General features: G+C 50.7%; 1 protein-coding gene across 3 annotated transcripts in view; it reads left to right on the forward strand.

Annotated features, from left to right (window-relative positions):
- The window catches only part of PACSIN1 (protein kinase C and casein kinase substrate in neurons 1), a 388,443-nt gene that overhangs the window by 72,254 nt on the left and 302,300 nt on the right, over nucleotides 1–13,889 (forward strand). Inside the window, exon 1 of one of the 3 annotated variants that reach the window (XM_078644264.1) lies at nucleotides 100–232. The exons of the other annotated variants lie outside the window; for them this stretch is intronic. The gene's annotated coding sequence lies outside the window, so the exon portion shown is untranslated. Of the gene's footprint in view, nucleotides 1–99; nucleotides 233–13,889 lie in introns of those variants that run through there. 3 annotated transcript variants of the gene reach the window in all.

The raw sequence follows: 13,889 nt of genomic DNA on the forward strand, positions 1-13,889 counted from the left end.
AAGCGTGGAGGGGGCGAGGGGGGTGTTTGCCTGCAGTCCTCGGTGCCGCTGCTGTATTCTGGGCTCAGACACGGAGCCAGTCAGGAGCCCCTGCTTTCTGCCCCTAAAGCCACCACACACCGCAGTAGGGGGGTTGTGCTCCGGGGATACCCCCGCCCGCGCCCCTCAGTGCATCACGGGAAGGGTCTGTGCCTGGGCTGGCCTGTCAAGGGCACCCGAGGGGCACCGAGAGGTAAGAGTGAGGGGCAACAGTGTGTCTGAGGCGATGGGTGAGGGGCGGCGAGGGCACCCTCTGTCTCTCGGGTGACAGTCCGTGCCTCTCATCCGTCCAAGCTGTCTCTCGGAGACTCTTTTAAGGCATCACTCGGGCTCTATGTGGTCCATTTTCTTACCAGCTGTCTCTCAGTTGGTGCCTCATGAGGTATTTATGTGAGCTGTCTCTGGGTGGCGTTGTGTGTCTCTCGCATCAGTGGGTCGCGGTTCCTTGGGGTGCAGCTGCCAACGGTCCCCAGACACCAGCTGGTGTGTGCACGGCAGGTCTCGGATGTCAGATGTCCTCCATGGCCCTCGGTATGTCTCTCTGTGTGCATCAGTTGCTCTCTCGCAACACACGTTAATACTAGCTGTCGGCCGGTTGGGGGCCCATGTAAGACATTGATGTCAGCTGTCTCTCGCATCAGTGGGCCGCCGTCCATAGACTGCCGACAGTCTCTGCGACGGCAGCTCGCGCTGCTGTGTACATCCAGGGGTCTCGGCTGTGAAGTATCGTTGCTCTTACAGTACTCAGTATGTCTCTCTGTGTGCATCAATGGGGCTCGCGATACACATTGATGGCAGCAGCCCCTGTTACCAGCGGTATTTGAAGGCACCAGAATGTCTCTTCCTTCATCAGCTGGTCTAATTTGAGAGATGCAGCTACCAGCAGTCTTTAAATGTGGCAGGATATCTCCCCCTCTCTCCCGTTCTCTCCCCTTTCCTCTCTCTCTCTCTCTCTCTCTCTCTCTCTCGCTGTGTCAGTCACTCTCACTCTCTCTCTCTCTCTCTCTCTCTCTCCCCCTCTCTCCCGTTCTCTCCCCTTTCCTCTCTCTCTCTCTCTCTCTCTCTCTCTCTCTCTCTCTCTCTCTCTCTCTCTCTCTCTCTCTCTCTCTCCCCTTTCCTCTCTCTCTCTCTCTCTCTCTCTCTCTCTCGCTGTGTCAGTCACTCTCACTCTCTCTCTCTCTCTCTCTCTCTCTCTCTCCCCCTCTCTCCCGTTCTCTCCCCTTTCCTCTCTCTCTCTCTCTCTCTCTCTCTCTCTCTCTCTCTCTCTCTCTCTCTCTCTCTCTCTCTCTCTCTCTCCCCCTCTCCCCGTCAGTCACTCTCTGAGAGTACAGTTCTCCGCTTCAGATGTGACAGGCTGCCTCTCTGTTTCAGGCGGTCTCTCAGAAGCATAGCTCTCAGCTGTCTTTATGGGTATCTGTATGTCTCCGTCAGTTGTTCTCTGAGAGGGACAGTCCCCTGCTGTCCCTCAAGTGGCAGTGCGCCTGTCTCATCGGGTCAGCTGCAGTCTTTAGAGAGGTACATTCACCAGGTGCCTCTGTGAGTGTAATGGACATGCTTCTATGTGAGCTGATAGCTTTATGTTATGTTTCTGTTGCGTTGTGTTAAGTTATTTTGTCTTATAATGCATGTGGTGTCATGCTGTGCTATTTTAAGGTTAGTTTGGAGGCCCATATGTTACCACATGGCGTGCCTTACTGGATTCTCATATTCTACCCTCAATTATGATATGGTGGGTTGTATTTTCTTATCTATGTGACTTTGTGTTGTGGTACGTGCTGCAGCAGCAAATGATGGACGGAATGCTAAATAGATCAAACACTCACCCCAGTCAAGAGATCTGGGTTAAATCCATCGTTCTTTTGCTCTCTTCGCCCTCCCAGTTCAGACCCAGCCATATGCAAGTCAGTCTTGACCCTGCTCCCCAGCCCAGCCTGAACTGAGGAGTGGTGTGTGGCACAATTATGATAATCGTCAGAAGCTTCTGACAACACAGTCCTTGCTGCAGCTCTTTGCATCTCCTTGGCTCCTCTGCCAGCAATGGCCGCCCCCATTTACTTGTCAACACATTAATGAAACGCGTCTTCGAGCTCCCACTAGGTTAGTTAATAATAACCATCATCGTTAATGCGCAAGGAGCCAACCCAGTCAGCGCCTTCACGGTCTGCATGGTCATAGTTGATGTTATTATTAACACACTCATCCAGATCGCGTGTTCGCGGCCCACGCCAGATCACCAGAAGCAAAACAGCGAAACAATCTACTTATTTGAGTGGTTACTCCAGGAGACTGCATTGAAAACACTCCCCAGTGACACTCGGCTCTTCATCCCTGAGTGCGATGCATCACTTGCGCCTCAGTGACACTTGGATATGTGTAGGGCGTCACTCCTCAGTGAGAGTGGACTCAGTGTCACTAAGTGTAAGGGAACACTACCCTGTCATTCCCGGCTATCTGTCACTGACTGTAATGCATCACTCACGCTTGAGTGACACTTGGATATATGTAAGGCGTCCCTCCTCAGTGAGAGTGGACTCTGTGTCACTGAGCGTAAGGGAACACTCCCCTGTAATTCCCGGCTATGTGTCACTGAGTGTAATGCATCACTCACGCTTGAGTGACACTTGGACATATGTAAGGCGTCACTCCTCAGTGAGAGTGGACTCTGTGTCACTGAGTGTAAGGGAACACTCCCCTGTAATTTCCGGCTATGTGTCACTGAGTGTAATGCATCACTCACGCTTGAGTGACACTTGGACATATGTAAGGCGTCACTCCTCAGTGAGAGTGGACTCTGTGTCACTGAGTGCGATGCATCACTCGCGCCTCAGTGGCACTTGGATATGTGTAAGGCGTCACTCCTCAGTGAGAGTGGACTCTGTGTCACTGAGCGTAAGGGAATACTCCCCTGTAATTCCCGGCTATGTGTCACTGAGTGTAATGCATCACTCACGCTTGAGTGACACTTGGACATATGTAAGGCGTCACTCCTCAGTGAGAGTGGACTCTGTGTCACTGAGTGTAAGGGAACACTCCCCTGTAATTCCTGGCTATGTGTCGCTGACTGTAAAGCCTCACTCACGCCTCAGTGACACTTGGACATATGTAAGGCGTCACTCCTCAGTGAGAGTGGACTCTGTGTCACTAAGTGTAAGGGAACACTCTCCTGTAATTCCCGGCTATGTGTCACTGAGTGTAATGCATCACTCATGCTTGAGTGACACTTGGATTTATGTAAGGCATCACTCGTCAGTGAGAGTGTGTCACCTCATGTAAGGCCGCACCCCTGAGTGAAGCTCAGCCCTGTGTCACTAAGTGTGAGGCATCCTTCTTTGGTGTGGCTGGGCTCTGCATCATTGAGTGTGATGCATCAGTCCTCAGTGATATTCTGCTCTCTATCACTGAGTGGGAGGCATCAATCCTCAGTGTCAATGATCTCTGCATCACTAAGTGTAGAGGGGCACTTCTCTGCGGCCCCACTTCTATGAGCGTTGCATTATTTGTCAGGGTAATTGCACCCCTCACGAACTGGGGGCTCTGTTTCACTGAATGTCAAAATAATGTAAAATGTATTTCTCAGTGACACTTTGCTCATTACCAACTAGTGTAAGGCATCATTACCAGTGACACTGGAGGCATTGCAACTCAGTGACACTGAGCTCCTTATCTACTAGTGCAAGGCATCACGGCTCATGGAGGCGGCTCTGTATCACAGATCATAAGGCATCTCTTTTCAGTGACACTAGACTCTGTATCACTGAGTGTAAGTTACTCCTCATTGTCACTGGGATCTGTATCAATAAGTGCAAGACATAGCTCTTCAGTGACACTCCGCTCCCTGTAAGGCATCACTTCTCAGTGACAGTGTGGCCTGTATCATTGAGTTTAAGACAACACTCCTCGGCAACATTTGGTTCTGTATCACTGAAGTACGGTATCACTCCTCAGTGACACTGAGCTCTCTAGCAGAGTGTGTAAGATATCACTCCTCAGTGACACTGAGCTCTCTATCAGAGTGTGTAAGATATCACTTCTCAGTGACACTGGGCTCTCTATCACTGAGTGTCTAAGATATCACTTCTCGGTGACACTGGGCTCTCTATCACTGAGTGTCTAAGATATCACTTCTCAGTGACACTGGGCTCTCTATCACAGAGAGTGTAAGATATCACTTCTCAGTGACACTGGGCTCTCTATCACTGAGTGTGTAAGATATCACTTCTCAGTGACACTGGGCTCTCTATCACTGAGTGTAAGGCAGCACTCCTCAGTGACAGTGGGTTCTGTATAACTGAGTGTAAGGGAACACTCCTCTGCGACACCTGTTTTTGTTCCACTGAACACGAGACATCTCTCCTCAGTGTTACTGGGGTTTAGATCATTGGGTGTAAGACATCGCTCTTCAGTGCACTCTCAGAAAGCACTTCTCAGTGACAGTAGGCGCTGCGTCACTGAGTGTAAAACAACACTCTCTGTGACAGTCGATTCTGTAGCTCTGAATGTGAGGCATCACTCCTTAGTGACACTCGGCTCGATGTCACTGAGTGTGAAGCATCACTCCTCAGTGTCATTGGGCTCTCTGTCACTGAGTGTTCGGTATCACACCTTAGTGACTGGGCTATATGTAAGGCAGCATTCCTCAGTAAGAGTGGGCTCTGTATAAATGAGAGGAAGGCATCAATTCTCTCTGTCATTGGCTCTGGTTCAGTGTAAGTCATCACTCCTCAGTGACACTCAGCTCGATGTCACTGAGTGTGAAGCATTACTCCTCAGTGACACTCGGCTCGATGTCACTGAGTGTGAAGCATCACTCCTCAGTGTCATTGGGCTCTCTGTCACTGAGTGTTCGGTATCACACCTTAGTGACTGGGCTATATGTAAGGCAGCATTCCTCAGTAAGAGTGGGCTCTGTATCAATGAGAGGAAGGCATCAATTCTCTCTGTCATTGGCTCTGGTTCAGTGTATGTCATCACTCCTCAGTGACACTCAGCTCGATGTCACTGAGTGTGAAGCATCACTCCTCAGTGCCATTGGGCTCTGTATCTCTAAGGGCAAGATATCACTTTTCTATGACACCGGGCTAGATGGCATCGCATCACTTCTCAATGACACTGGGCTCCTAGGCTTATACTCTCCACTGACACTGGTATCTGTATCACAGAGTGTAAGACTTTACTCTTCAGTGACACTGTACTCACTAGCATTTAGTGTAAGGCTGTGGTTAATTTGTAAAACAATACGTCCCAGGGTCCTCGTCAGGAGGACATAGCAGCATGCACCATCCATGGCCCCTGCCATTTCCGCCAGTTCCAGTACCAACACAACTACTAAAAGGGGCAATTCGTACTATTCAAGGCCCCCAAAGCTATAAGAATGGCTTGGGTGTCATGTATAAGCGATTGTTAATGTATAGTAAATTAATAAACAGTGAGCAGCCCTTGACTTTTGGTCCACTGGGCCGTTCCCTCTCCACAGCTGCAACAGTCACGTGGTTCTCCCTGACCGCGTGGTCGTTATCACGCCCCTGCACCGCGGGCTGCTGGCGATCTCACCCATTCTCTGGGTAATCTCGTCATTGGTTCCATGAATGGTCCCTCGATCACTTTTGGGTCGTTTTATTAATTTTATTCATTTTGGACATTTTCGGGCACTATCTCCATCTTTGCCCCGGATGTGCCATTGATCAAAGAGACCTGGCTCACCACCGTATTGGCCCCTGACATCACCACAGCAACCCCCGTCGGCTACAAGATAAAACACAGTGATCGCACCAACAGACTCAGAGGTGGCATCGCCATCATACACAAGGAATCAATCATCTGCACCATCACCAATGACAAAATCATGCCGGTGATGGAACACATGAACTTTCGGCTACACACAGATGACAAAACCACAATTAAAGACACCCTCGCATACAGACTGCCAGGACCATAAACCAGCCTCATCGATGGCTTAGCTGAATTCATAACCCAACCTGCCATTGAATCCACACACTACGTCCCCCAGGAAGGCCTCAACTTCCACCTGGATGACTCCACCGACATCAACTCCTCCGACCTCCTGGAAAGATTGGACAACATTGGCCTCAAACATCTGTCACTGACTCAACGTACAGTGACAGTGGGCTCGTTATCACGGAGTGTAAGGTGTTGCTTCTTAGTGACTCTGGGCTCTGTATTGCTGAGGGTAATGCATCACTCCTCAGTGACAGTGGGCTCTGTATCACAGAGTTTAAGGTATTGCTTCTTAGTGACACTGTATCGCTGAGTCTAAGGCATCACTCCTCAGTGGCAGTGGCTCTGTATCACAGAGTGTGAGATATTACTTATTAGTGTCACTGTGCTCTGCATCACTGACAGTATGGTGTTACTTCTCAGTAACAATCAGCTCTGTGTAAAAGGCTTCACTTCTCAGTGAGAGTGGGCTCTGCATCAATCAGTGCTAAAGCATCACTCCTCACTGTCTTTGGGCTCTTTATCCTTAAGTGTATGACGTCAATTCTCAGTGACACTGGGCTATGTATCGCTGAGTGTTAGACTTTATTCCTCAGTGACACTGTGGTCATTACCAATTAGTATAAGGCATCATTACTCAGTGATAGAGGAGGCATCACTCCTCATCAATGATACTGGGCTCAGAATTTTTGAGTGTAAGGATAAGTGAGAGGATTTAGTCTAATGGCTAGGGCGTCAACCTCAAATCTGGGGAACCGGGTTCGAGTCTCGGCAACGATGCTCCACATTCTGTGATTCTGGGCAAATCACTTTATCTCCCTGTGCCTAACAAAAAATGAATGTGTATGTCTGTAGCAAAACTGGTGCTCATGTAAAGCGCTCTGACACCCGATACCTTCGGGTCAAGTTTCTACTATATAAAACTCTGAAAAAGAAAGAAAAAGAAAAGATCACTCCTCATGGAGACCGGGTTTTGGCATCACAGAGCGTAAGGTATCAATCCTCAGTGTCAATTTGTTCTTTATCACAGAGTGTAAGGTGTCACTCCTCAGTGGGCTCTGTATCAAAGAGTGTAAGGTGTTACTCCTCAGTGTCAGTGGGCTCTGTATCATAGAGTGTAAGGTGTCGCTCCTCAGTGTCGCGGGCTCCTTATCCTGGGTCTGAGGGCTCTGTATTACAGGGTGTAAGGCGTCGCTCCTCAGTGTTAATGGGCTTTGAATCACAGACTGTAAGGCAGTGCTCCTCACTGTCAGTGGGCTCTGTATCACAAAGTGTAAGATGTCACTCCTCAGTGTCAGTGGGCTCCAAATCACAGAATGTAAGGCGTTCCTCCTCAGTGTCAGTGGGCTCTGTATCACAGAGTGTAAGGTGTCACTCCTCACTGTCGGAGGGCTCCGAATCACAGATTGTAAGGCGTTCCTCCTCGGTGTCAGTGGCTTCTGTATCACAGAGTGTAAGGTGTCACTCCTCACTGTCGGAGGGCTCCGAATAACAGACTGTAAGGCATTGCTCCTCAGTGTTAGTGCGCTCCGTATCACAGAGTGTAAGGCGTTTGCTCCTCAGTGTCAGTGGGCTCTGTATCACAGAGTGTAAGGCATCGCTCCTCAGTGTCAGTGGGCTCTGTATCACAGAGTGTAAGGCATCGCTCCTCAGTGTCAGTGGGCTCTGTATCACAGACTGTAAGGCATCGCTCCTCAGTGTCAGTGGGCTCTGTATCACAGAGTGTAAGGTGTCGCTCCTCAGTGTCAATGGGCTCCGTATCACAGAGTGTAAGGCGTCTCTCCTCAGTGCCAATGGGCTCCGTATCACCAAGTGTAAAGCATCACTCCTCAGTATCAGTGGGCACCGAACCACAGAATGTAAGGCGTCTCTCCTCAGTGCCAATGGGCTCCGTATAACGGAGTGTAAGGTGTCACTCCTCAGTGTCAGTGGGCTCCGAACCGCAGAATGTAAGGCGTTGCTCCCCAGTGTCAATGGGCTCCGTATCACAGAGTGTAAGGCGTCTCTCCTCAGTGCCAATGGGCTCTGTATCACAGAGTGTTAGATGTTGCTCCTTAGTGTCAGTAGGCTCTGTATCACAGAGGGTAAGACGTATCTCCTAAGTGCCAATGGGCTCCGTATGACAGAGTGTAAGACGTCTCTCCTAAGTGCCAATGGGCTCCGTATCACGGAGTGTAAGGTGTCACTCCTCAGTGTCAGTGGGCTCCGAACCGCAGAATGTAAGGCGTTGCTCCCCAGTGTCAATGGGCTCCGTATCACAGAGTGTAAGGCGTCTCTCCTCAGTGCCAATGGGGTCTGTATGGCAGACTGTAAGGTGTCGCTCCTCAGTGTCAAAGGGCTCTGTATCACAGAGTGTAAGGTGTCACTCCTCACTGTCTGAGGGCTCCAAATAACAGACTGTAAGGCGTTGCCCCTCAGTGTGAGTGGGCTCTGTATCACAGAGTGTAAGGCGTCGCTCCTCAGTGTCAGTGGGCTCTGTATCACAGAGTGTAAGGCATCGCTCCTCAGAGTCAGTGGGCTCTGTATCACAGAGTGTAAGGCGTTGCTCCTCAGTGTCAGTGGGCTCCAAATCACAGAATGTAAGGCGTTCCTCCTCAGTGTCAGTGGGCTCTGTATCACAGAGTGTAAGGTGTCACTCCTCACTGTCGGAGGGCTCCGAATCACAGAATGTAAGGCGTTCCTCCTCGGTGTCAGTGGCTTCTGTATCACAGAGTGTAAGGTGTCGCTCCTCAGTGGGCTCTGTATCACAGAGTGCAAGGTGTCACTCCTCACTGTCTGAGGGCTCCAAATAACAGACTGTAAGGCGTTGCTCCTCAGTGTCAGTGGGCTCTCTATCACAGAGTGTAAGGTGTCACTCCTCACTGTCTGAGGGCTCCAAATAACAGACTGTTAGGCGTTGCTCCTCAGTGTCAGTGGGCTCTGTATCACAGAGTGTAAGGCGTTGCTCCTCAGTGTCAGTGGACTCTGTATCACAGAGTGTAAGGCGTTGCTCCTCAGTGTCAGTGGACTCTGTATCACAGAGTGTAAGGCATCGCTCCTCAGTGTCAGTGGGCTCTGTATCACAGAGTGTAAGGCATCGCTCCTCAGTGTCAGTGGGCTCTGAATAACACACAGTAAGGGGTCGCTCCTCAGTGTCTGTGAGCTCCGAATAACTGACTGTAAGGCATCGCTCCTTCTTGTCAGTGGGCTCTGTGCGTCGTTCCTCAGTGACAGTGGGCTCTGAATAACAGACAGTAAGGTGCGCTCCTCAGTATCTGTGAGCTCCGAATAGCAGATTGTAAGGCATCGCTCCTCAGTGTCAGCGGGCTCCGAATAGCAGATTAAAGGCATCTCTCCTCAGTGTCAGTGGACTCCGTATCACAGAGTGTAAGGTGTCGCTCCTCAGTGTCACTGGGCTCCGAATAACAGACTGTAAGGCGTTGCTCCTCAGTGTCTGTGGGCTCAAAATAATAGACTGTAAGGCGTCGCTCCTCAGTGTCAGTGGGCTCTGTATCATAGAGTGTAAGGCGTCGCTCCTCAGTGTCAGTGGGCTCTGTATCACAGAGTGTAAGGCATCGCTCCTCAGTGTCAGTGGGCTCTGTATCACAGAGTGTAAGGCGTTGCACCTCAGTGTCAGTGGGCTCTGTATCACAGAGTGTAAGGCGTTGCACCTCAGTGTCAGTGGGCTCTGGATCACAGAGTGTAAGGGGTCGCTCCTCAGTGTCTGTGGGCTCCAAATAACAGACTGTAAGGCGTCGCTCCTCAGTGTCTGTGAGCTCTGTATCACAAAGTGTAAGGCGTTGCACCTCAGTGTCAGTGGGCTCCGTATCACAGAGTGTAAGGCGTCGCTCCTCAGTGTCTGTGGGCTCTGAATGATAGACAGTAAGGTGTCACTTCTCAGTTTCAGTGGGCTCCGAATAACAGACTGTAAGGCGTTGCTCCTCAGTGTCAGTGGGCTCTGTATCACAGAGTGTAAGGCATCGCTCCTCAGTGTCAGTGGGTTCTGTATCACAGAGTGTAAGGCGTTGCTCCTCAGTGTCAGTGGACTCTGTATCACAGAGTGTAAGGCATCGCTCCTCAGTGTCAGTGGGCTCTGTATCACAGAGTGTAAGGCATCGCTCCTCAGTGTCAGTGGGCTCCGAATAACACACAGTAAGGCGTCGCTCCTCAGTGTCTGTGAGCTCCGAATAACTGACTGTAAGGCATCGCTCCTTCTTGTCAGAGGGCTCTGTGCGTCGTTTCTCAGTGACAGTGGGCTCTGAATAACAGACAGTAAGGTGCGCTCCACAGTATCTGTGAGCTCCGAATAGCAGATTGTAAGGCAACGCTCCTCAGTGTCAGTGGACTCCGTATCACAGAGTGTAAGGTGTCGCTCCTCAGTGTCACTGGGCTCCGAATAACAGACTGTAAGGCATCGCTCCTCAGTGTCTGTGGGCTCAAAATAATAGACTGTAAGGAGTTGCTCCTCAGTGTCAGTGGGCTCCGTATCACAGAGTGTAAGGCGTTGCTCCTCAGTGTTAGTGCGCTCCATATCACAGAGTGTAAGGCATCGCTCCTCAGTGTTAGTGGGCTCCGTATCACAGAGTGTAAGGCGTCGCTCCTCAGTGTCAGTGGGCTCTGTATCACAGAGTGTAAGGCGTTGCACCTCAGTGTCAGTGGGCTCTGTATCACAGAGTGTAAGGCGTCGCTCCTCAGTGTCTGTGGGCTCCAAATAACAGACTGTAAGGCGTCGCTCCTCAGTGTCAGTGGGCTCTGTATCACAAAGTGTAAGGCGTTGCACCTCAGTGTCAGTGGGCTCCGTATCACAGAGTTTAAGGCGTTGCTCCTCAGTGTCTGTGGGCTCTGAATGATAGACAGTAAGGTGTCACTCCTCAGTTTCAGTGGGCTCCGAATAACAGACTGTAAGGCGTCGCTCCTCAGTGTCTGTGAGCTCTGTATCACAAAGTGTAAGGCGTTGCACCTCAGTGTCAGTGGGCTCCGTATCACAGAGTGTAAGGCGTCGCTCCTCAGTGTCTGTGGGCTCTGAATGATAGACAGTAAGGTGTCACTCCTCAGTTTCAGAGGGCTCCGAATAACAGAGTGTAAGGTGTCGCTCCTCAGTGTCACTGGGCTCCGAATAACAGACTGTAAGGCGTTGCTCCTCAGTGTCTGTGGGCTCAAAATAATAGACTGCAAGGCGTCGCTCCTCAGTGTCAGTGGGCTCTGTATCATAGAGTGTAAGGCGTCGCTCCTCAGTGTCAGTGGGCTCTGTATCACAGAGTGTAAGGTGTTGCACCTCAGTGTCAGTGGGCTCTGTATCACAGAGTGTAAGGCGTTGCACCTCAGTGTCAGTGGGCTCTGGATCACAGAGTGTAAGGCGTCGCTCCTCAGTGTCTGTGGGCTCCAAATAACAGACTGTAAGGCGTCGCTCCTCAGTGTCTGTGAGCTCTGTATCACAAAGTGTAAGGCGTTGCACCTCAGTGTCAGTGGGCTCCGTATCACAGAGTGTAAGGCGTCGCTCCTCAGTGTCTGTGGGCTCTGAATGATAGACAGTAAGGTGTCACTTCTCAGTTTCAGTGGGCTCCGAATAACAGACTGTAAGGCGTTGCTCCTCAGTGTCAGTGGGCTCTGTATCACAGAGTGTAAGGCATCGCTCCTCAGTGTCAGTGGGTTCTGTATCACAGAGTGTAAGGCGTTGCTCCTCAGTGTCAGTGGACTCTGTATCACAGAGTGTAAGGCATCGCTCCTCAGTGTCAGTGGGCTCTGTATCACAGAGTGTAAGGCATCGCTCCTCAGTGTCAGTGGGCTCCGAATAACACACAGTAAGGCGTCGCTCCTCAGTGTCTGTGAGCTCCGAATAACTGACTGTAAGGCATCGCTCCTTCTTGTCAGAGGGCTCTGTGCGTCGTTTCTCAGTGACAGTGGGCTCTGAATAACAGACAGTAAGGTGCGCTCCACAGTATCTGTGAGCTCCGAATAGCAGATTGTAAGGCATCGCTCCTCAGTGTCAGTGGGCTCCGAATAGCAGATTGTAAGGCATCTCTCCTCAGTGTCAGTGGACTCCGTATCACAGAGTGTAAGGTGTCGCTCCTCAGTGTCACTGGGCTCCGAATAACAGACTGTAAGGCATCGCTCCTCAGTGTCTGTGGGCTCAAAATAATAGACTGTAAGGTGTTGCTCCTCAGTGTCAGTGGGCTCCGTATCACAGAGTGTAAGGCGTTGCTCCTCAGTGTTAGTGCGCTCCATATCACAGAGTGTAAGGCATCGCTCCTCAGTGTTAGTGGGCTCCGTATCACAGAGTGTAAGGCGTCGCTCCTCAGTGTCAGTGGGCTCTGTATCACAGAGTGTAAGGCGTTGCACCTCAGTGTCAGTGGGCTCTGTATCACAGAGTGTAAGGCGTCGCTCCTCAGTGTCTGTGGGCTCCAAATAACAGACTGTAAGGCGTCGCTCCTCAGTGTCAGTGGGCTCTGTATCACAAAGTGTAAGGCGTTGCACCTCAGTGTTAGTGGGCTCCGTATCACAGAGTTTAAGGCGTTGCTCCTCAGTGTCTGTGGGCTCTGAATGATAGACAGTAAGGTGTCACTCCTCAGTTTCAGTGGGCTCCGAATAACAGACTGTAAGGCGTCGCTCCTCAGTGTCTGTGAGCTCTGTATCACAAAGTGTAAGGCGTTGCACCTCAGTGTCAGTGGGCTCCGTATCACAGAGTGTAAGGCGTCGCTCCTCAGTGTCTGTGGGCTCTGAATGATAGACAGTAAGGTGTCACTCCTCAGTTTCAGAGGGCTCCGAATAACAGACTGTAAGGCGTCGCTCCTCAGTGTCTGTGAGCTCTGTATCACAAAGTGTAAGGCGTCGCTCCTCAGTGTCACTGGGCTCCGTATCACAGTTTGTAAGGCGTCACTCCTCAGTGTCAGTGGGCTCTCTGTCCTCAGTGTCAGTGGGCTATGTATCATAGAGTGTAAGGCGTCACTCCTCAGTGTCAGTGGGCTCCCTGTCCTCAGTGTCAGTGGGCTATGTATCATAGAGTGTAAGGCGTCACTCCTCAGTGTCAGTGGGCTCTCTGTCCTCAGTGTCAATGGGCTATGTATCATAGAGTGTAAGGTATCGCTCCTCAGTGGGCTCTGTAGCACAGAGTGTAAGGCATCCAGCTTCAGTGACCCTGAAGGGAGTACATTTCCTTGAAACTAGGGCCCGCACATTAGCAAATTATTGATCCTGTTTCTGCTTCCGTTCTTGGACAGATATGTATTAATTCATTTATTAATCTGTGCCTTTTCTGGTAGGCAATATTGATTTTACATCTCACTGTCGACTTCAGAGAAAGCGTAGTTTACATTTTTATGCAGGCCGTGTTTCAATCTACAAGAGTGTCGTGTCATGTGGGGGGTGGGGTGAGATGTGGTTGGTACACTTCTGGAACGGGGTCTGAGGCATTATCATGCCGATGGCGCCAGGTGGAAGAGCATGCAGCGACCTAGCTTTAGTGTCGGGTGTGCTGCCATATTGGGCAGTTTCAGCGCTGAATGGGCCATGGAAGCATTCTTCAGTGGGCTGTGGCTCCTGGAAGCACATCCCGCCGCCATCAAGTGGAGTGGGGGGGGGGGTGTCTTATGTTGGGAGACTAACATTTATCACGGCTGTTTCTCATGTCTCTGCACCCAGTTTGTTTATTATTCTTATTATTATATTTGTGCGGGTGACCCAAATAGTCCATCTTCAGGGGGTTGACTCAGGATGTCCTTTTTGTCAATTAGATACACATGTTGCTATGTGTGCAGTGCTTTGAGTGTAAGACTTAGGCGTTTGAAGGTTGGCCGTAACCAGGACTTTAAGTAGGGGGGGGATCTGTGGGGGTCTAGCCACCCCAGTTTTTTTGGAGGGGCTCGAAAGGGGGCTCTTTTTTCGGGCCTCAAATGTCAAAGGTAGGGTGACCAGACGTC

The sequence above is a fragment of the Lissotriton helveticus genome, chromosome 5_1, assembly GCF_964261635.1.
Source record: "Lissotriton helveticus chromosome 5_1, aLisHel1.1, whole genome shotgun sequence".
Taxonomy (NCBI): Eukaryota; Metazoa; Chordata; class Amphibia; order Caudata; family Salamandridae; genus Lissotriton; species Lissotriton helveticus.